Here is a 24581-nt window from a genome sequence, read left to right as displayed (position 1 = left end):
AAGGAACTAAAAAATGGTCCAGAGGAGGTTCATGAGAATGATCCCAGTAATGAAAGGATTAACTTATGAGGAGCAGTTAATGGCTCTGGGCCTGTACTTGTAGGAGGTTAGCACGATAGGGAAGCTCATTGAATCTTGAAAGGACGAGATAGAGTGGATGTGGGTAGGATCTTTCTTATTGTAGGTTAGTCTAGGACCAGAGGGCACAGCCTCAGAATAGAAGAACATCCCTTTAGAACAGAAATGAGGAGGAATTTCTTTAGCCAGAGGGTGGCAAGTCCGTGAATTTCATTGCCACAGATGGTTGTGGAGGCCCAGTCATTGGGTATATTTAAACCAGATGTTGATAGGATCTTGATTGGTAAGGGCATCAAAGGTTATGGGAAGAAGACAGGAGAATGAGGTTGAGAGTGATAATAAATCAGCCATGATTGAATGGTGGAGTAGATTTGATGGGCCAAATGGCCTGATTCTGCTCCAGTGTTTTGTGGTCTTGTGCTCTAAAAGTGACATATGTAAAATGTGTTTTTTTTTTGTTACACAGAGAGAGGTTTGTGTTGGGATGTACTTGGAGCAGATACAACCAGAAAGAACAAAAGGAAGCTGGATAAGTCTCTGAAAGGAAAGAACTTGCAGCGCTATGGAGAGAAAACAAGGGTTCGGGACTAGCTGGATTGATATTATATATGTAGAGTTGGTAAAGTCTCAAAGAACCGAATGACCTCCTTCTATTCTGTAACCATTCTTGATTCCATTGCAGGGGACCTGATCCTATTATAACTACGTGTTCTAACACCGTTGCCAGCACATATCAGCTTCAAAAATTGTTTGATGTCAGAATACAGTAGTCAACTTCAAATGCAGAGCATTCAAACCAGCAAAATTTCAATTCTTAGTCAAATATATTTCTTCTGGCTTGAGGTGAAAACTGCACTCGCTGTCTGACAGACTTCTCTTGATCATCGATTTCAGTGCGGCTACAAATGCTCTCTAAGCTAATACCGTCTGCTGTGTGCAACCTCTTGTCATCATTTCCAAATATGTTCGGCCATGGCAGAAGGGAAGAGGGAAGCAGGATTTACCATATTCGCTTAAAAGACTAAACAAAGAGACCTCAGCCCATCAAGTCTCTGCAAGCTCACATTCACCACTAACTTTCACTTTAACTCATTCCCTCCACAGTCTCACTCACGATTCCCCCACCCACCCTCCCTAGGATTCTACTATACGCCTCCTCTTCTAAGGCAATTAGAGTGACTAATTTACCTACCAACCCGCATTTCTTCAAGATATGTGAGGAAGCCCGCACAATCAGGGATAAAATTGGTCTCCACGTTATTTGCATTTTTACCTCAACCTTTCTCTTCCTAGTTTTCATAACTCTTCTGCAAAGCTCTCAATTTTACTTTGCCTGTAATAAACACAAAGTATATTAGGGGAAATATTGACTCAGGGCATTCACTGTGGATTCTGACCCCAAAGGGAAACTTGAATTTTCAGTGCCATTACCCCTTGTAATTGATTTCACCAGCTGGAAGATCTTCCACTGAACGCTGGATTCCATGGCCAATGCAAGATGTCAGTGTAACACAGAGGAAGGCTTGGGTTGTGATACAGCAGCAAGGTCAGATGAGGTCTTCAGAAGTTAAACTATGAGAATCCTTCCCACACCCATTCAGTCTGAAGAAGTGAAGTGAAAGCAGGAGAAACAACTTTTGGAGATTTTGGAGATAGTGGTCACAATTCTATGTCCTTTACCATAGCATTGGAGAGAGATAGGAGCAGACAAGTTAGTAAAACATTTAATTGGAGTAGGGGGAAATATGAAGCTATCAGGCAGGAACTTGGAAGCATAAATTGGAAGCAGATGTTCTCGGGGAAATGTATGGCAGAAATGTGGCAAATGTTCAGGGGATAGGTATGATCCAATGAGACGGAAAGGATGGTAGGATGCAGGAACCGTGGTGTACAAAGGCTGTTGAAAATCTAGTCAAGAAGAAAAGAAAAGCTTACCAAAAAAAGCTAGGTAATGACAGATCTAGAAAATCATAAGTCTAGCAGAAAGGAATTTAAGAATTAAATTAGGAGAGCCAGAGGGACCATGAGAAGGCCTTGGCGAGCAGGATTAAGGAAAAGCCCAAGGCATTCTACAAGTATGTGAAAAGCAAGAGGATAAGATATGAGAGAATAGGACCAATCAAGTGTGACAATGGAAAATGGTGTATGAGGAGGTAGCAGAGGCACTTAATGAATACTTTGCTTCAGTATTCACTACAGAAAAGGATCTTGGCGATTGTAGGGATGACTTACAGTGGATTGAAAAGCTTCAGTATATAGACATTAAGAAAGAGGATATGCTGGAGCTTTTGGAAAGCATCAAGTTGGATAAGTCACCAGGGCCAGATGAGATATACCCCAGGCTACTGTGGGAGGCGAGGGAGGAGACTGCTGAGCCTCTGGCAATGATCTTTGCATCGGGAGAAGTTCCAGAGGATTGGAGGTTTGCAAATGTTGTTCCCTTATTTTAGAAAGGGAGTAGAGATAGCCCAGGAAATTATAGACCAGTGAGTCTTACCTCAGTGGTTGGTAAGTTGATGGAGAAGATTCTGAGGGACAGGATTTATGAACATTTGGAGAGGCATAGCATGATTAAGAATTGTCAAAGGTAGGTCATGCCTTACCAGCCTAATTAAATTTTTTGAGGATGTGACTAAATACATTGATAAAAGTAGAGCAGTAGATGTAGTGTATATGGATTTTAGCAAGGCATTTGATAAGGTACCCCATACAAGGCCTATTGAGAAAGTAAGGAGACATGGAATCCAAGTGGACATTGCTTTGTGGATCCAGAATTGGCTTGCCTGCAGAAGGCAAAGAGTGGTTGTAGACAGGTCATATTCTGCATGGAGGTCGGTGACCAGAGGTGTGCCTCAGGGAGCTGTTCTGGGATCTCTTCTCTTCGTGATCTTTATAAATGACCTGGTTGAGGAAGCAGAGGGATGGGTTAGTAAATTTGCCGATGATACAAAGGTTGGAGGTGTTGTGGATAGTGTGAAGGGCTGTCAGAAGTCACAGAGGGACATCGACAGGATGCAAAACTGAGCTGAGAAGTGGCAGATGGAGTTCAACCCAGATAAGTGTGAGGTAGTTCATTTTGTTAGGTCAGATATGATGGCAGAATATAGTATTAATGGTAAGACTCTTAGCAGTGTGGAGGATCAGAGGAATCTTGGGGTCTGAATCCACAGGGTACGCAAAGCTGCTGCACAGGTTGAGTGTGTAGTTAAGAAGACATACGATATTTTGGCCTTAATCAAGCATGGGAATGAGTTCAAGAGCCGAGAGCTAATGTTACAGCTATATAGAACCCTAGCCAGACCCAAATGTGCTCAGTTCTTGTCACCTCACTACAGGAAGAGTGCAGAGGAGATTTACAATGATGTTGCCTGGATTAGGGAGCGTACCTTTTGAGAATAGTTTGAGTGAACTTGGATTTTTTCTCCTTGGAGTGTTGGAGGATGAGAGGTGACCTGATAGAGATGTATAAGATGATGAGAGGCACTAATCATGTGGCTAGTCAGAGGCTTTTTCCTAGGGGTGAAATGGCTAACGTGAAAGGGCACTGCTTTAAGGCATTTGAAAGTAGGTACAGAGGAGATGAAAAGGGTAAATTTTTGATGCAGAGAGTGGTGAGTGCATGGAAAGGGCTGCCAGTGGTAGAGGCGGACACAATAGGGTCTTTTAAGAGACTCTTGGATAGGTACGTGGAACTTAGAAAAATAGAGGGCTATGGGTAACCCAAGGTAATTTCTAAAGTAAGTACATGTTCGGCACAGCATCATGGGTCAAAAGACCTGTATCGTGCTGTCGATTTTCTATGTTTCTATAAATAAGATGCCTGAGGTACTCAACAGGTCATGCATTGGACATTTTGGATCTCAAAACTCTGACTTGTCCATTTCCTCCCACGGACGCTGCTTGGTTTACAGAGATCTGCCAGCATCTTTGTTGTTGCTCTAGATTTCAGAAACTGCACTCCCTGGTGTCTCCATGTGAAAACAGACGCAGATTGTGTAAAGAATCACCAAAGAATGAAGCCCGAGGACCTCAGGCGTGCCAGGAAGCAGAGTGTGCTGGATCCATTCTGGGGAGATTCGTTACGCACCTGACCTTTCCTCTCCCGCCACTGACTGGTCAACCCAATCAGATCTCTGTTTTCTTCTCAGGATACTTAGGTGGCCTGCTCCAGTGGACAGTCGACATTTCAAATACTCCAGGTTCAGTTTGCTGGATCCTGATGCTTTTGCAGTCCAAAGGTTTTTTGGAAGTCAAGAATGAGCCATAAAATTTGTTGCTTACAAAGAAGGAAAAGCCTCAAGAGAAGTAGAAAAGAGAAGACTAGCAATTTGTTGCGGTTTTCTCATTACAAACTAGAGATAACAGAAATTCCACCGATAACAGTTTACTTGTAAGATAGACAAATTCAAGTAATGTGACACCTGCTACTGAAACTATGAAGTCTCTGGAACAATGCAGAGACAACTGTACTGTAATTACTGGAAAATTCACTGAACAATTACATGCATATAGGTGATTATATAAAAATACACGCAAGCCTTGGAAAGTTAAACTACAAGAAATATAACAATTCTGCAGCCAAATCCAATGAGTTCATCATGTTTTGTTACAGTATCATTTTACAGATAATTTGAAGATAAGCTCTTATGACAGGAATCACATATACAAGTTTGAATGCATTAGCCATTCATACATTTCAGCAGATAGGGATTCAATTCATCTGAAGGGATTCAATCCCTTCAATTCATCTGAAGGGATCCAGCATGTTGATTGTGTTATGTCAGGAGCTGGCTGTGAGAAATTGCTACAAACGCAGGGCAAAAAGTAAGATCAGATCCTGACATTTGTTGGCCGATATTGCTGGCTTCGGGATAAGGGATTTAACTCCACAAATACTAGGTGACACACTGACACCAGACTCCAATAATTTGACCTCGGAAAGAGCTTCTATCAGAAAGATAATCACTTGGCCACAAACATTCACCTGTACAACATTGTTGTGACTCTCAGAACCTTCACAGCACTTCAGAGAGTGCATCAGCCTGCTTACACAATTTCACATGACAAGGCCTATTGACTTCAAAGCCATTTGACTGAACATAGCTACCTGACTACAAGCACAAGTCTTAAAATAAATGAAATAAAGAGACATAAATCGATTAGTGACTAATTTATTGTTCTGTACTTTGAAATTCAAAGACTTCGACTACCCTTTTGCAGTCTTGATTTCTATGTATCCAAGGTCATAAAGAACTATTCAGGAGATTTAGAAACAACCAACTACATATACTCTGGGTACATAAGTTTTTTGTTCGAGTGTAGGGATTTGGGGGTCGGTGTACCTGTTCCGTTTTGTTCGTTTTTTTATGTGGGGAGGGGGATTTGGGAGTTGATGTGCCTGTTCCAGTTTTGTTAGTTTTTTGTGTGGGAGGAGGGGTTGGGGTGGGGTCAATGGGCATGTTCTAGTTTGTTAATTTTTTGTGTGTGAGGAGGGATCTAGGGGTAGATGTGTCTGTTCCACTTGGTCAGTTTTCTTTTGTGCGGGACAAGAGATTAGGGGGTCAATGTGCTTGTTCTGTTTTGTTCTGTATTTATGTGGGAGGAGGGCTCTGGGGGGGGGGTGTGGGGTTGATGTGCCTGTTCTGTTTTTGTTAGTTGTTTTGTGCGGGGAGGCGGAATTTGGGGATTGATGATCGCCCTGCCGTTCTTTTCTTTCTTGGTTTCATGGCTACCCAGAGAAGAATTTCAGGTTGTCTGCTTTGATAATAAATGAACTTTTGAAACAACCACTTTTGCACCAATCCTGCACTAACATGTTTTATTCTTCCCATGTTAGCATCACGAAACATCCATCATTTTTCTTCACATAAGGGGCAATTTGCAGTGGCCGAGTAACCAGCCAACTAGCATGTCTTTGGAATGTGGGAGGAAACTGGAGTGCTCGGGGAAATCCATGCGGGAGAACATACAATCTCCCTACAAATAGCTCCAGAGGTCAGGGTTGAACCTGAGTCTCTGGCGCTGTGAGACAGTGGCTCTCTACTTGCTGCTCTGCTGAGAAGCTCCAAGAAACCTGGATTCCAAACTCCCGTCCCTCATATTTGTGGAAATCCCAGTGAAATGCACCAAGAGTTTGCACTCTTTTTCCAGGTGTGTTGCTGAAGGTACTTCGGGGATTCGTGAGACCCAGAACTCCGAAGTTTCAATCTCAGTAGAAAACCCTATTCCGAAAATGTCTACCGTTCACCAAAAGATTGCAGCTGTGGGAATCTAGAGTGACAACAATCTGGTCCTGATGTAGGTCCTCAACGCAAAAAAACAGACGATTTCTTTCTCCTCACAGATGCTGCCTGACCTACTGAGTCAGACTGTTGGCTGCTGCAAAAAAAGTCCCCATCTCCCTGCAGTACCTGTGATTTCTGTAGGTGGCGCTGCAATCAGAACCAGGCAAATGCAGTGCGGCTGATTCCAGATTTAATAAAGCACGAGTTCTCTTTGTTATAGTTCACACAGACTGTAACGAGACTCTGCTGTTTGCCTTGTTCATTATAAAATGTATTTCCATTGGCATCAATCCAATTTTCTGTGCTTTCTCCCTGCCTCTGTGTTAATGGCTGGGACATGTGGAGCAATGCCTAAAGATTGGCTGCCATTAGTCATGTTAGTTATTTATTTATGTGTTTGTTTGGTTACTTATTTATTGAGATACGGCGCAGGATAGGCCTTTCCAGCCCTTTTGAAATGCTCCACCCAGCAACCTCCAATTTAACCCTAGCCTAATCACGGGGCAATTTACAATCACCATGTCTCTAGAGTGTGAGTGGAAACCCATGTGGTCATGGGGAGAACATACAAACTCCTTACAGACAGTGGAGGGAATTGAACCACGGTCGATGGTAATGTAAAGCATTGTGCTAGCCACTACACTACTGTACCATACCATACACTGATTCCACTTCATTGGCTGCCTTTCTGTGGATAATTTTGAAGCCCAATTAATTTTAATAATTAAATTATGAATTATAATATTGATTAGTAATGAATAATTCAGCTGTTAAGTTTTCTCTCAGTATTTCCATTGCTTTCCCACACAGAGATGACTTCCAACACCATTCCTTCTAGTAAGTGTACTGTATCTGTCCATTCCACACACACCTTCATTCCCCTGCTATCCCTTCCAAACCTGACCAAGCACCACCACCACAGCTTCACACAGCCCCTGCCAGGCTGAAGAATCAGATCCATTGTCATTGGCTTACTTTGAGTTTTGAAAGATTATTCACTATTTTTAAGACACGAGAGACAGCAGATACTGGAATCTGGAGCAACAAACAAAATATACAAGCTGCTGGAGGAACTCAGTGGGCTAAGCAGCATTGGTGGAGGGAAAGGAATTGTCAGTGTTTTGGATCCACACACTGAAGCAGGGTCTCAACCCGAGACATCAACAATTGCTTTCCCCTGACAAATGTCACTCGGTCTGCTGAGCTCCTCCAGGACATTGTTTTCTTTGCCTCACTGTGTGTTAATATAGGTATCATTACAGTCTCAGCCTAAAATGCATTCATATTCCCCCCCCCTCCCACCCTTCACTTCCACTCATCAAAACGAGAAAGTCTGCCGACGCTGGAAATCCAAGGCAGCAAACACAAAGTGCTGGAGGAACTCAGCAGGTCGGGTAGCATCTATGGAAAAGAATAAACAATCAACGTTTTGGGCTGAGTCCCTTCTTCGGGACTGAGAGGATGTCAGAATAAAAAAGGTGGGGGGAGGGGGAGTAGGCTAGCTGGAAGGTGATAGACGAAGCCAAGAGGGTGGGTAAGGTCAAGGGCTGGAGAAGAAAGAATCTGATCAGAGAGGAGAGTGGACCATAGGGAAGGAGGAGGGGACCCAGGGGGAAGTAGTAGACGGGTGAGAAGAAGTGAAAGGTCAGAGTGGGAAATAGAGGAAGGCGGGGTGAGGGGTTTGTTTACTGGAAGGAGAAATCGATATTCATGCCACCAGGTTCAAGGGTACCCAGGTGTTGCTTCTCTATCCTAAGGGTGGCCGCATCTTGGTATGAATGTCGGAATGGGAATAGGCTGCTCAAACCCTTCTCTGTGTTGTTATTATATCTGGACTCAACCACTCCAATGTACTCAAGCCTAGATACTTTCATTCCGCAAACAATCACAACAAGGACAATTGAAGCACTGCTGCTAGTGACTGCACTTGTACCAAATCACATTCATCTTCTCCACACCCCCCTCCGTGCTTACTGATCAATAACAGTTCCTTCTCCACAAACCCCTCAGAATTCATGAGAAGGATAAGTGAACCAATATCCTCCTCCGTGCCAAAATCCCCAGAATTGTGACCCTGATTATACTCAAAATACGACACTGGACTTCCCATGTTCCACAATAGAATCCCAAACAAGAGTCTCTATTTCAAGCTCTGCCACAGGAAGATGTTAGCAGACAAATGGAGTGTAACATAGAATATAGAACATTTCAGCACTGTACAGATTGTTTAGCCCACAATATTATACCGACCTCTTACCCTACTTCAACATTAATCTAATCCTTCGCCTCTAACAGCCCATATCTCTCCATTTCTCTTTCATCCACGCACCTATCTAAGAATTTATTAAATGTTCCTAACAAATCAGCTTCTACTACCAGTTTTTGCAGTACATTCCAGGCATATACCATTCTGTGTAAAAATCCTCCTTGACATCAAACCCTAAACTTTCCCTCCACTTACCTTAAACTGATGTCCTCTGATATTAGCACTGGTAGTCCACTCTATCTATGAGTCTTACAATCTTCACATCTTCATAGTTCCTAGGAACCCTCAGCCTATGACTGCTCAACCTGGAGAAGAAGAATTCATAATGAGAATCTCGAGACAATGCATCAGGGCACAAAGTAACCACTTGCTCTGTCCAGGAAATGTCCGTCCCATCAGAGGACTCAGTACTGAGTCAAGCACCAGACTGGAAGACGAGGACTACCTGCATCTGTCCTCCAGCTCTTTTATGATGTCCAAGTTTCTATGACGGACTTGTAGCTCTTTATGGAACTGCCTTCTTGAGAAAAGTACAATGCAGTTTAATATTACCATCTGATGTTAGGCTGCATTGTTTTATGAATTTTTTCTTGAGAAGTTGTACTCCAGGTGTGTGAGCTCTACACAAGAAGGACAGGGACATCAGATGCCTGGATGAAGTCCTGGTCCATGACAAGGAAATGGTCAACATGAGGCTCCATCTCCTGTTGTGTGGTAATGCACCAACACCACCACCCCCCCCCCCCCGCCACTCACTCCCATCTCAGTGCTGTCAGAGGCCTTTCAGCCCATCCTGCCCGTGCACCCATTGTACCATCTTGGTCAACCCCGTCTTATCTGCATTTAGCCCATGACCTTGTAGCTGTTGCTTGTGTTATTCTGCTGAACAGTGTGGGCAAGCACTGGAATGTGTGGTGGGGACACCTGCAAGCTGCCCCCAGCACATCTTTTGGTTGCGTTGGTTGCTAACACGAACGATGCAGTTCACTGTATGTTTCGATGTACAATGGATAAATCTATTAATCGGAATCGGAAACTTAAATCATAGGCAACTTGCATCTTTCTCTGGAGTATTCAGAGCCCCCTGTGACCTGTAAATCTCGCCGGGTTATCAAATCACATAGTGGTCATATAGGGGCCTTACTGCTGCTTGTGGGTGGGAGCAGGGAGCTGGGGGGGGGGGGCTTTGGGGTTCCAACGTTTTAACTGTCATTCATTCTTTGGAGCACTCCTCTGCTTTCATGGATGTTTGCAAAGAAAAATAAATTCAGGGTGTACAGTATGTTATATACATTTCTCTGACATTGAATGTACCTATTGAAACCCATTGACTAAAAATCTGAAGTGAGACATATCATGAAAGTCACAACTAGAGGGGGGTGTAAATGGGAAATTTACGCCAACTCCTGAACAGAACCCCAATGCAACGGTACTGCAAAAGATTGTAGATCTGCTCCACATACCTGCCCCTCTCCCATCTCAGGCACACTGCCTGGTTTGCACCTTTTCCCACACCAAGAATTTTGGACACAAAGATGTTTTTGAGTTGTAACTATAAACAAAGCCTATGTGTTTTTAATCATCTTCTGTCTCACTCACTCTGAGACTCTCGCCATCTGAAATAAAACAAAAGCACCCTGCAGTGCGAAGTTATAAAATTTTATTGCTCTCCACTTCTGCTATCACCCACCCCACCAGATGGTTGAGGGAAAAAAAGCAGAAGACAGCAACACTGAGTGGGGGGAAGCTGTTGATATGCAAGGCTCAGTTTGCACTTGTTCTGGGCTGCAGTTATTTAAAGTGCTTGCAGTGGAGTCAAACCTCGTTCCAGTTTGCACTTTACTTAAAAGGGACTTGAATGATACAGTGCTGGGAGCACTTCCCTGAAATTCTAACCTGCACTTCACAAAACATGTGGTCATTTGTGCTGGGAATGGGCTCCAAGTCTCAGTGCTTTTATTCTGTTCAGTTTTGAGACTTCTGCTGATATAAAGTAATAGAACACAGAAACAGGTTCTTCTGCCCAATATACCTGCTGACCAAGGTACCCACCTAAGCTTATCCTATTTCCTTGGAGGAGGCCCATAAACCTCCATATCTTTCCTATCCATCTACTAGTTCAAATGTTGAGATTATACCCCTCAACGGCTTCCTGTGAAAACAGTTTGTTTCATTATAAGCTTCATTTAATCACTTAACTGTTTCTCTTTGAACTTACTTCCATGGTTTTTCTTTGTTTTGTGGCTATCTGGAGAAGAAGAATCTCAGAGTTGTATATTGCATACACACTTTGATAACAAATGAACCTTTGAAAAATGCAAACTAGTATATTGTAGGATATTCACATGAAGATGTTTATAATTATTTTTGTGGGTTGTGTTAATACTTTTCATCAGAATCAGAAAAAGATTCAGATTTATAATCCCTTTCTTATATGATGTGAAATTTCTTGTTTTGCCGTAAAAAATAAAATTACTATGAACTACAAATCAAATACATGTGCGTCTTACATCAGTGGTGGACAAACCGTTAGAGAAAATTCTTAAACAGGATCTACAAACATTAGGAGAATTATAGCTTGATTAGGGATAGTCGGTGTAGTTTTGCAAGGGGCAAATCATGTTTCACAGACTGATTGAATACTTCAAGGAAGTGACAAAGGAAATTGATGAGGGTAGAGCAGTGGATGTGGTACTGAATCCATGCAGCCAGCTTCCCCTGCATCCCATGCCCCTGACTTTTTGAAAGAGTTGATTTGATATGAATCACATCCACTACTCTACCTTCATCAATTTAACACAGCCCACAAAATATTATTGTTGAAGGTACATAATAATAAGTACTTTATTGATCCTGAGCGGGAAATTCTTTCGTTACAACAGTAACATTTAAGAACACACTTAGCAGTGTGCAGATTTAACTAAAAGTAAGTTACAGAATAATAATATAATGTGCAATAATAATGTATGAAATAATAGAACAGAGACTATTGTCCTATGATGCGTATTCTCTTGTCGCACAGAGAGGAACTGTTGTATATGCTTATTGCATTTAGTAGGAAAGATTTTCTGTAACGATCCTTGTGACGGGGGTGCTGAGTGAGTCTGGTTGAAAGGGCACTCCTCTGTTTATTCAGTAGATCATGGAGAGGATGTGCCAAATTGTCCATAACAGATAACAGTTTATTGAGTGACCTCCTCTCCAGCACTAACTCAAAAGAGTCCAGGTTGTAGCCAAGGATGGTTCCAGCCCTTTTGATGAGTTAATTTGGTCTTTCTGCATCACCAGCACTGATCCTGCTCCCCCAACATAAAGCCACATGGTGTGTTGGCCTTCTTTAGTCAGGGATTGAGTTCCAGAGCTGCAGAGTAATGTTACAGCTCTAAAAGACTCTTGCTGGACCATACTAGGAGTATTGTGTTCAGTTCTGGCCGCTTCATTATAGGAAGCATGGGGAAACTTTAGAAAAGGTGCAGTGCAGATTTACCAGGACCCTTCCTGGATTACAGGGTATGGCTTATGAAGAAATGTTGAGTGAGTTAGGGATTTTCTCTTTGGAGCAAAGGAGGATGGAGAGGTAACTTAATAGAGATGTAGAAGATGGTAAGAGGCACAGATAGAGTGGACGGCCGGCATCTATTTCCCAGGACGGAAATGGTCTAATTTTAAGGTGAGCAGAGGAAAGCATAGAGGATGATGTCAGAGTTAGGATTGTGGACTGTAGTGGTCCATTTCAGATCCAAATGATTCTATCATTGTATGATATCCAGAGATATTAAACATACATTTCAGCACAAAGTATTCCTAATTGAGCAAATTCCCATTTTTGACTGTACCATAAGTAGAAGTGCATAAGGGTAAATGAAAAGCAATCTGTGCTGGAAATCAGAAATACAAACCAATCCCTGCTCACCCATCTCTATCTGGGACCATGGGAATCAGGTCCAGACCAGTCTGCATCTTAAAAACATCTACTTTCTTTTTCTCTGGTACCTTTCCTTCAGTTTGAAATTTTCAACTTAGCTGACGTCTCTGAGGGAGAGATTTCTAGATTCTCTCTAATTTTTTGTGGATCTGTTTCTTGTTGTCACCCATGTTAAAATGATAGGGTTTTCCCCACATGTCCTGGATTCCTCCATCAAGAAACATGTTTTCTTTCCATGCCGTCAAAAGTTTTAATCATCCAGAGTACATCAAATTAGGTCATTTTTGGCAATGCTAATCTAAGCAACTGGCCCTGCTTTTGAAGGCACAACAACCCGCAGATGCTGGGATATGAAGCTGTAAAAAAACACATATTGATTAAAGAACTTGGTGGATGAGGCAATTATCTCTGGAGGGAAATGAATTAGGTATTGATATCCTTCAACAGGTTGCTTTTTGCTTGGGTCCTGTGATTTAACCCTTTCAAAAGATGTGGCGAGGGTTCCTTCTTCTAGTTTTCACAAGGGACGTGACCTACATTCCTCAGGTAAGTTGAAAAGTGTAAAGCATAAATTTCCTGTACATAACATGTTGCCAAAGACAAGATTTACACCTGGTCTGTTTTGTGCTATGTTGGGGAGACAGAAAGATGAATATAACTGTGGGCAAATTATAAATTGACTTGGAGAGATTAATTCATTGTGGAGGTGGAACTAAGGGGCGCCCCATTGATGGGAGTTAAATTCTTGTTATTCAGATCCATCTTGAGAGCCTCGGTCGCCACTCTGTTCTGTGGCATTGCAGTTCCAGGGTTACTCAAGCATCACAAAGCAAATACAGAATATGCTAGAAATAGTCATCAGGTCACACCACATCATTAGAAAGCAAAACAAGTTAACATTTCAAGTTGATGACACTTTAACAGCACTGAGACGGAGAGTTTTGATGAAGGGCCTTCATCCTGAAATGTTAACTCTGTTTCTCTTTCCATCGATGCAGCTTGACCCAATGAGTATTTACTGTATTGTTGTTCTTATTTTAGATTACCAGCATTTGAATTTTTTTTTTGATTTTCATTTTTGGTTATTCAAGTGAAACCTCTCTATACCAAGCATCTCTAGAGATGCAGCTCGTTAGCCCCTCACTAACAGCCACTGGACTCAGCGGTGAGAAAAGCACCTTTTTCAAACTCCGTACGTCTAGGGTCAGTATGACTTCGGTCCCACCAAGACCGGGAAGTTGGGACGTATCGATCACCCAAAACCGAACTGCGTGAATACTGCATAAATACTGCCCCATGCAATTAGCCGACGGCAAGAAATAACAGATCATACACTGCATATAATTAGTAAGAAAGTATATTTACAAATATCAACTTTATTGAACAGTTAGTAGCAAAAAAGTTAAAAAGTGCCCATAACAGTTAACCCAGTCCAAATGTGCACATAAGTTGGAGCTCAGCTTGAAGTTGTCTTTAACTCACCCGCTGGACCCTCGGTCTGCGTGAAAGCACACACCACCTTCCAAATGTCGCTCAAAGTCCATCTCGAACAAACTGGCTCCCCCATGGGAGTATTGCTCCTTCCTCCATGAAGCCATTCATCTGCACAAAGCACCTTGTGCAGCAGGGACGGCATCTTCAGCCATCTTCCCTCCTGGCTTCTCCCAGCTCCCGCCAGAAGGTTGTCACCGAAAACCTCTCTGCCCAGCGTTCCCTAGAACCTTCTCCCAATTCCACCATCCTGATTGGCTGACACAATATTCCTAAGTTGAACGACATAGCTCCTTATCTTTAGCTCAAACCCAAACAGAATGCTCTTACAGAACTGCTAAAATGAAATGCTGACAGAGTAGCAGTAAAAATCTTTACCAGGGCTTTACACAAGCATCAGTCTACATGAGAATCAAACTGACCAAGAAGAAATAGGATTTAGAAATGAATATTACATATAATTCTGACGCTGCAACTTACAGGATTGTTTCATCAGACTTTGGGAATCCTGACAAGTTTGAGGAATCAATGTTCAGATGACTCAGTAGAGTTTTTTGGTCATATTGTATGAGCTTAAGTATTCAGTGTGCCCTTCCTTTAGTGAGAAGAATTCACCTCTACTTTTTCCAATTGCTTACAGGCATTGGCCTACAATTTTCCTCATGGAAACGCACTTGGCATTTAATTTATTATTGTCACATGTACTAAGGTACAGTGAAAAGATTCATTAATATGCTATCCACACGATCATTATGTACATAAATACACTGAGGCAGTACCAAAGGAAAATAAAGCAGAATAGAGTACTAGAATTAAAGAGAGAGGTCAAAGTTCAAAGGACATTTATTATCCAATTATGTATACTTCACACAACGTTGAGAATCATCTCCTTACAGGCAGTCACAAAACACAGAAACCCATTAAAACAAAAGAGGACTGTCGAACACCAAATGTGCAGACAGAAATAAACAAATCATGCAAACAATAAAAATCAGCGAGTAGCATTCGGTGCTGAAGTTCACAAAAGTGAGTCCACAACCAATTCAAAAGCCCATTAGTTGCAGGCCACAGCCTCAGTTCAGTGCAGAAATGAGTAAACCTCATAGAGCAGCAAGCGGATCTGTCCCAGGGTGTTTAATTCCCGATGGCCTGACAAGGTGTACCTTGGCATATGGGAATACAGGTATATAATTGGTTGAAAGCGGCTTCACAAGTAGATAGGGTTGTAATGAAAGGTTTAGGCACATTGGCCTCCATAAATCCAAGTACTGAGTACAGTAGATGGGATGTTATGTTGAAGTTGTATATGATGTTGGTGAGTTTAATTTGGAGTATTGTGTGCAGTTTTAGTCCCATGCCTACAGGAAAGATGTAAATAAGACTGAAAGAGTACAGAGAAAATTTACAAGGATGTTGCCAGGTCTGGAGGACCTGAGCTATCAGGAAAGATTGAATAGGTTAGGACTTCATTCCTTGGAACATAGAAAACTGAGAGGAAATTTGATAGAGATATACAAAATCAGGAGGGGTATGGATAGGGTAAATGCAAACAGCCTTTCTCCACTGAGGTTGTGTGGGATTACAACCGGAAGTCATGGATTAAAGGTGAAATGCTTAAGGGGAGGATGAGGGAAAGCTTGAGGGTCATGAGATTGTGGAATAAGCTGCCAGCACAGGTGGTGCATACGAGCTCAATTTTACCATTTAGGGGAAGTTTGGATGGGTACATGGATGGTAGGTGTACGTAGGCAGATCGATGGGAATAGGCAGTTTAAATAGTTTTCTCATAAACTTAATGGGTCAAAGGACCTGTTTCAGTGCTGTACTTTTCTGTGACTCTATTCCTTGCCTCCAGCCCTGACACCCTGATCTTTTCAGTCTGGTCTGGTGCTTAAATCATCCAAGTTTCAGGCTGTTTCTTGCTCTCAGACCTGGGTTTTGCTGTATCAGTATGTTCTCAGGCCCAATTCCCACTGACCTGATTTGGGCTGTATCTGACCTTTCCAATTCAGCTCAGCACCTAAATCAATTGACCCCCACCCCACCCCAGGTCTTCTCTCACTCTCGGCTCCATACTCTGCCTTGTCTCTGTTTGCCTTCCCTCAGCTCTTCCACCCCGTTGAGCTGGACCCAAGTCCATTCCAACAGTAGCCATACATTTGCTCTTTCTCTGTTCTCCGGCCCAGAACCCACCACCTTAGTTCGGCATGTACATACTTCACCAAAACCGTCCTGCACCTTCGAGACTTCAGTTCACACCACAAAAATGCCAGGTCATACAGGCAATTCAAAAGCTCTGCTCCGACAGAGAGGTTAGAGTGTTACAGATTCAGGCAACAATAAATATACGAGTTAGGCAAGGGATTTTATAACAAATAACATGTTTATTAAACACTGAAAACAAACCCCCAAAAGTAAACAAATCACTAACGTAACCGGAAATCAGCTGCTGTGCGGCAGCTCACACTGTTCTTAAAGCGATGAAGCTTAAATAGTTCTTAAAGCGAAGTTGCAAAAACAGTTCTTTAAAGTAGAAGCCAAAAGCCAAAAGTTCAAAATGCTCACAGTCCATTAAAGGGAGAGACTTTTTAAGATGATTTAAATTCTCTTTCACGTCGTGTTGCTTCGGTTCCCAAATCGAACTTTTTCCCACGAAGAATTTACGAAACAAAACGGCTTAAAGGCACTGACCTTTCCTTTACAGCATGGTCCTCAATCCTTTCAGCTATTTCGCAGGGATTAACACGAGAACAGTCAACGAATTCCTTCCGAATGAGGATCAAACAAGGTCGAACCTGTTTCACCATCGAAATCGATTCTCCTCGATCTTTAACTCCCGAACTCCGATCTTCACTCTCCACTGATTCTCAACTAGCAGTATTGTAAAGAAACTGCTGGCCCATAAGGTCTGGGACCTTTTATCGAGTACTTTCATAACCTTCCTCCTGACTAGGGTTTTTTTTCTTTACGGTCCCTTGCTTTCAGCTCCTTTTTTTTTCTGGTAGAAGGCATTATTACCCTCTGTTGCTGAGTGTATTCACAGTCTGGGAGTTTGGTTGTCCTGACTTATACTCTCTTTATTGTGTTGTGGTTGGTCTGGAGTTGTTGTTGTTTTTTCTTGTGTTGTGGGGCTTGGGGAGGACACTAAGCTTACTTGTCTTTAATTCAGGTGCTTTTTTTTTGCTAAATTCTCTTCCTTTGTAGCATATTGTTATTGTATGCTTAATTTTGCACTGTTTTAATGTTCCTCATTGGGATTTGGGGTTTTTAATTTGTAAAATGTTTTGAAAGACTAATAAAAAAAAATTTTTTTAAAAAGAAACTGCTGGTAATGACCTTTTAAACTTTAGGCATTAGATAAAACTTCGTCTTTCAACTAAACTGCATCATCACATTAAATCACGCAGTGGCATGAAGTCAACTTGGCAAATCCAGCCACGAACTGCCCCTCCTCACAGGGAGGGGTCCTCCTTTTATACCCTGTAAAAAAAAACCTATCACATGACCTCTACTGGTGGGAAAATGACATCACTCCACCATCACAAGACCATTACCTCAAGTCCAGTATAGCTTCAACCCCAGTCATGTGACAAGGGTACCACTGTCACATGTTACGAGTACGTAACAACAGTCTATTTTTTGTGGTGATTGTTCACCAGAAAAAGTGTGATTGATAAAAGTGTAGTGCAGGTAGACAAATAAGGTGCAAGGTTAGATTATGAGTTCAAGAGTTCATCTTAAACATACAAGTGTACCATTTAAAAGTCTTATATCAGTGGGATAAAACCTGTTCTTGAGCCTGGAGGTACATGTGCTCAAACCTTTGCTATCTTCTGCCCAGGGGAAAATGACTGGAGAGGAAGAGGTCTTTGATACAATTGGCTGCTTTCTCAAGGTAGTGTGCACAAAATCCCTGGAGGGAAGGTGGGAGGTTGGTTCTTGTGAGAGGAAAATGCAAAGTACAAGCTGATTCTTTCCCAAAAAGGGTCAGAAAAAATAGCAACTTTTAACCATGGACCATATTCCCATATTTTGATACAGCCAATCACAACCTAGACCCGATGGAAAGCCTGTAATCCAGGGAATTCAAGTGCCTGTAGCAGAAAGAAAGGAATGAGCCTGTGGTTGCTTTCTACTCATCATCTTGACACGTTGTATGTTTCTAATAGGGAATATTGTCAGACTAAAGGATCTGAAAATTGCAGCTGAAACTTCGATTGCACCAGGTATTTCCGACTGCATGGATGATCCCTCGTGGCACATGTGAGTCTTGAAATGGGGCAAAGCTGTGGAGATTTGAACGTAATTAAATATGGGTTGAAGGGTGAACAGTCAAACTGAAGAAAGCAGCTAACTGCTACAGGTCAAAGTGAAAGCTGAGAATGCATGCACCTTGTGTAAATTAAAATAGTGAAGCAGATGCTCGTTGATTAATGGTTTGCAGGTGATGACAGGATTATGCTGGAACAGCACATATGCTGCTATTCAGGAAGCAGCTGTTTTTCCAATTCAAGTGTCTAAATTACATCTAAGTGGCAGTGGAATATTAAAAAAATCTGAAAGTATAAATAAAGCATTTATGAAGATTTTTAATGATTATGCATGCAATATACAGGAGGATATAATAATCGTATTTAACAATTGAAAGCTGAGCTTACTCTAAAGCCAATTATCAGCTCCTGTTAAGTGAAGATCATGATTGTCATAAAATTATATTAATTATCCAGAATTTTGCTGGGAAGTACAGTCAATGATTCAGTGACACCGTTTCTTGCATAGTTTAATTATCGTGGAAGATTGTTTCATACTTCACTGTGGAATGCAGAAATTACACAATGAGTCAGCGCAGATTACGTTTATAATAAAATCCAAACACTAAAATGGTCTTAATGATATGCATGCACAGTAGAAAAGGACTGCACATTCCACCATTATCACTGAACCTGCTATTATCGCTTCATGCAACATGTTTCCTCAGTCCTACAAACCAGCAATATTTAGCTGGAAATACATACGTGTGGAAAAGGGGAAGATTAAAGGTGCCTTGATATTGTAAGATTCCAAGTCCCTGTGCACACTTTTGCTTCATAATCTTTTTTGTGGCAAAGCAGGTGGCTTTGCTGCCTTGCAGCTCCAGTGAGTTGAGTTTGATCTCAACTTCCAGCTCTGCCTGTGGGACGTTTGCACCTTCTCCCTATGAAGGATTACCTAAATACACTGGTTCCTCCCACAGACCAAAGGTGTGCTATGTGCTGTTTTGTAAATTCATTAGATGTTGTAAAGTACTCCCAGAGTAGATGGGTAGAAGAAAAAACCAGAAGGAGTTAATAGGTTTGTGAGACAGAATGAAAAGATATCAGTGGGGTAATGTAATAGATGGAATTGCTCTGATATCTAGCAGAAACCAGATAGACTAAAGAGCTTCTTTCACTGTCATATTGGATTGACATATATTTCTGATGTTTGTTTCCTGACATTGATGTCTAGGTTATTTCTTCATCTACTCTTGTTTCTTCTTTGCTGTGAGAAATTTACCTGACACAATATACAATCATATCAGTTATCGGAGATCATGAGCCATTGTTCTCAAGAAAGGAGGAATTTCAGTTTCTACGTTCAATTGGTGAACCAAACACACACAATGAACTACAGATACTGGAATCTGGAACGAGAAGCAAACTTCTGGAAGAACTCAGGCTGCATCCGTAGAAGCAGAAAGATAGTCCATGTTTTGGGTCAAAACTTTCCATCAGGACTGGTGAATTTGGAACTGTTCATCATAGAACAACAAAGTACATTGACGTGAGATTTGGTGATCGCTGGCACGATCATGAATGGTGTAGAAGGACAAAATGAAAGCTGTTTTTTTCAATGAGTGCTCCAGGATTGAAAGTGATACTCAGAGGACTCGGGAAATCACTGACTGTAGGGATTCTGGAAACAAAGTTCAAGCGAGCTTGCAAAGGGGATCAGATAGGCAGAGATGGGAAACTATTTGTGGGACGCTCTAGAAAGAGCCAGCACAGACACAGGCAGTCTCCTAATGTGAAGTAACATAATGATTCTAAACATTAGAAGCTATGTATATTGGGTAGGCAATTCATTACCATCTGGTTTTAGTTATCATCCAAGATAAATTTCTAACTGATGTCTTTTTAATTGGTGGCAAATCTCCTGTGTACACCTCTAGATTACCTGCATGGATGGTTATCAAGTCCAATTTTCTTTTCCTCTTTCCTTGACTTTGATATATACCAAATTTCATAAATTCAACTGCGGTGCTTAGCACACCATAAAGTAGCAAAGAGAAAGAATTTCAGAGATGGAGAGCCAGATATGACCATTACTATGTAGTACTTTCAGCTCCTCCGACTGGGGTGAATTTCTGTGCAATATGTTCTTTACCACTCTCACTTTACCTAGCTGTCAATGTTCTTGATAGTGCCACACCACATCCCTAATAACCAAGCAGCCCTCAACCCTCACCAAAGCAAATCGTATGGTCATCATTGCACTGCTGTTTGTGAGATTAGTGGTAAAATATGAGCACATGCTGAGGACAATCCTCACACAAAAGTATAGAGATTTGAAATTCAAGAAAGGAGGTCATAACTACTATAGAATGCCTCACGGACCAATGCCATGGTTGAGAGAACGATAAGTAATATATATAAGTCTGATATGATATAAAACTTAGTGGACAAATTAGCAATGAGGAAAACATGAAAAGCATCTGAGTAATATGGGGGTGGCATGGTAGTGTAGTGGTTTGCACAACACTTTACAGTGCCAGCAATCAGCGATCGGATTTCACTTCCAGAGCCGCCTGAAAAGAGTTTGTATGTTCTCCCTGTGACTGCGTGGACTTCGTCCAGGTGCTCTGGTTTCATCCTACATTCCAGATACAAATGGGTTAGGGGTTGTAGGCACGTGGTGTTGGCACCAGAGGCATGGCAAAACTGTTGTGACAGTGAATGAAGCCAGAAGAGAGAAACAGCTGGTAGATACAAAAGCCTTTATTCAGGACACACAGAAGCTGGCAGCCTTTAGAGTCACTCAGGGGAGAGAGGGTCCTGACCCAACATTACAGTACCTTTTTATATCTTACAGAACAAAGATAACAGGAGAACTTCTATAGTTACAATGCCTTCATTATGCTTCTTTTAAGTTACATGTAATTTTTCAGCTACCTGGATTTTCCCATCAACATACATAAAATGATTGTTAATTACCTTTGGCTCTGAGTCATATTCATGGAAGTGCAAACATCTCAAGTCAATTGGGTGTTTCCTAGAGCTAACAAGCCCCCAAGACCATTGTTCAGAGCTGCATTTTAAATTCAATCTACAATCCAGATTCAGATCTGAAGACTGGTTGCTGTTGAAATTAATATTTACTATATTGCATATCTCCAGAATATGCCCTAACAGTCCCTCCTTTTGGCCTATCGTACAAAGATAACTTTGTTCCAAGAAAGGCCAAACTCAAAGAAGGAGCTAATTCAATAGGGCAGAAAAAATGCCCTGTACTTTGGACACTCTTCCCCAATGACCTATCATTCCCTATTGATTGTCAAATCAAACAACGTTTTCAATATACAAATGACAAATCAAGCTAATCTTTAACAAGTGATTGGGGAAAAAAGAGCCAGGTTGAATTATAACATGGAGAATTGGTGCAAAGTTTGAAGAGATCATCATGGTATACTGATAAATATTGTTCAGAACCTTGTCGGCTGGGTGGTGGGTTGATTTATCACAATTTAGAAAATGTTAGCTTTTAGGAATAGCAAGCATTTGGAAAAGCAAAACATATTTCACTCTTTTTGCTAGAAGGTTAAGCATCAGTGAATGGAAATCATGCAGCAGTCATAAAGAGCTTTGGAGAATCTATCCCTTGGGTACCAAGTCCAGTTTTAACCTTCATACATTAAACTAATCTTGGTTCTGGCAAGATGTAACCCGAGTTCATTAGATTATTTCCAAGAGTGAAGTAACTGCCTTGTGTGAGGGCATTGTGTGAACTAGGCTTATACTGGAAATCCAACTTAGTAGAATAAGACATAAGCACACCAAAATGTATAAAAATCTAAAAGTTGTGAGGACAACTGTTAAGAGACTATATTCCTGTCCACAGAATCATAAAGCATTTAGGATTAAAGAAAAAGAATCTTCACACAAAGGTTAGTAAATCTTTGGAAATCTCTACCCCAAAGGCTATTCAGTTGATGAGTATATTCAAGATTGAGATTGAGAGGTTTTTGTGCACTCAATGGATTAAAATTTCTGGCCATGATGTTGGAAAATAGAGATGATGCTGTATTTCTTATGATCCATAGACACAACTTATTTACTACTTCCTTAAAGTGTTCAATGACCTTCGTTAATTATAACCTATACTTTATCAATTCACATTGACAGAGGCTTCAATTTCCCTAACTGCTCAATCAATGTGCATTTTTATAGGTTCTAATCACTTCACCACAATAGATGTCAGGCTATTTGGTCTTTAATTTCCCAGTCTCTTTCTTGTAGCTTTTGTACAGAATGCTGATGCATTTGCAGTTTTTCCATTTAGATGGACATTTCTTAAATTGGGAAAGCTTTGAAAAAGATAAAGTACCTTCAGTTTCCTTACTGACTTCCGATGAAAGAAATATTTTAGTGCAAAATGTCATTTCCTGGGAATTTTCCACTCCATTCTACCATCATTTTTTTCTGATATTAGTCCATTGCTTGAGATTAATATTGTTCCGTTCCAATTCTTGATTCATTATCGGTTACTCAGGAATGTCAAGCACAATATCTTCTTCCTTTACTGTGAAGACCGACACATATAATTAATTATTCAACAAGGCTGCCATTTCTTTATATTCTTTTTCAATATGACTCATTTGCTTTTAAGGACTTATCCCTCATGACCTCATTTTGTTTTCTCCTAATACCATTATAAAAATGTTATGTGTTTATCATTCAAATACCATTTCTGAAACTTCTTGTCACTTTTGTCTTTGCTTTCGGTATTTAAATCAGAGAAATACACAGTGCTTTCCATCTCTTGCACCAAGAAAGCCAGTTAGGATCATAATTTGCAGCTTTTAAAGAGCTTATCCACATGTTTTACATGTATATTCATTATATTCTCGACATGTTTTGGATTTACCGCACACTTGGTAAAAATTTCAGGGTTTTTCTTTCCTTTTGCTTTCTCACAGCTCATTTGTAGACAAGGCTCTTTCAGTTGGCAAGTACAGTCTGCATCCTCGGAGTGCTCACTGACCTGTGTTAAGGTCAATTCTTTTCTGAATGCCTCCTGCTGTTTAACCATAGCTTTACCAGATAACATTCTGATCAGCAACCAGTACCTGTGATTCAATTCGCCTGTAATTCATGTTATTTCTTTCAAACCTAGCATTGAATTAAATGATGCTTTAACTACTGTGAAATGTTGATCATGATAGATACATTTACTCCAATTTATAGAAGTGTACACTCAACCATTTTGCTACACATCCCTTCCTCAAGGGCATAAGATATTGTAGCTGAAGCCATTTGACCCCTCAAGTCTGCTCTGCCATTCAATAATTTATGACTGATCTTCCACCTCAACATCATTTCCCTGCCAAATCTCCATCTCCTTTGGTTCATCTCATATCCAGAAATCCACTGACTTCTCAGTTTTGAATGCATTCAGTGAGTGACTCTCCATAGCCTAACAGCTTTGAGAATTCCAAAATTCACCATCTTCTGAATGAGGAGATCTTTCCTCAAATCAATTCAATTTTGAGTCTGGCCCCTTATTCTGCAATGGTTATTGTTAGCTATTGTTCTCAGCTAAGTGAAACATTTTCACTATATCACCCTCTCTAATATGTCTTATATGTCTTTTTAAGGTCACCCTTCCACTTAGATTGCTCCATCTCCTTTGAAACCTCACTACTTGCTCCCATTCACATTTTGCTTTGCAGCATGGATCAGGTTTAGAAATGTTGAATAAGTGAGGCACAAGCAATTAAGATACTCTGCCTGTCACAGCAAGCCAACCCTGGAGAAACCCGTTTTTTTTCCCATTTGTTGTTTACCAACTCACAATCCACACAAATATCTTTCCCCCAATTCCATGTGCTATCATCCTGTCACCAACCTCCTGTGCAGGATCTTATTAAAGCCTTCTAAACATGTTCACATCCAGTAATTCTCCCTCAACTGCATCAAAGCAACCTGCCATACTTTAGTGAAAAATGATCTCCTTTTTCACATTAATCCATGGTTGAATGGCCGAGCAGACTCAATGGGTTGAATGACCTAATTCTTATGGTCCTAAGTTCAAACTGCTCAAATGTTATATGAATTTCTAAATCATTTGATACCATATCACTTGGTAGGTTCTAGCAATTTCCCTTTTATTGATTTTGTGCTAATAAATGAGCGGTTCACTGTTTTCTCACTCACTTTTTTTTAAATAGTGGAATTGTATTTGTTGTCTTCCAATCCATTCCAGATCCTGGTGAATTTTAGAGCACAGCATATAATGTTCA

The sequence above is a fragment of the Hypanus sabinus genome, chromosome 6 (genome assembly GCF_030144855.1).
Source record: "Hypanus sabinus isolate sHypSab1 chromosome 6, sHypSab1.hap1, whole genome shotgun sequence".
Classification (NCBI taxonomy): Eukaryota; Metazoa; Chordata; class Chondrichthyes; order Myliobatiformes; family Dasyatidae; genus Hypanus; species Hypanus sabinus.
The sequence above is the reverse complement of the archived record's forward strand: the minus strand, read 5'-3'. Positions refer to the sequence as shown.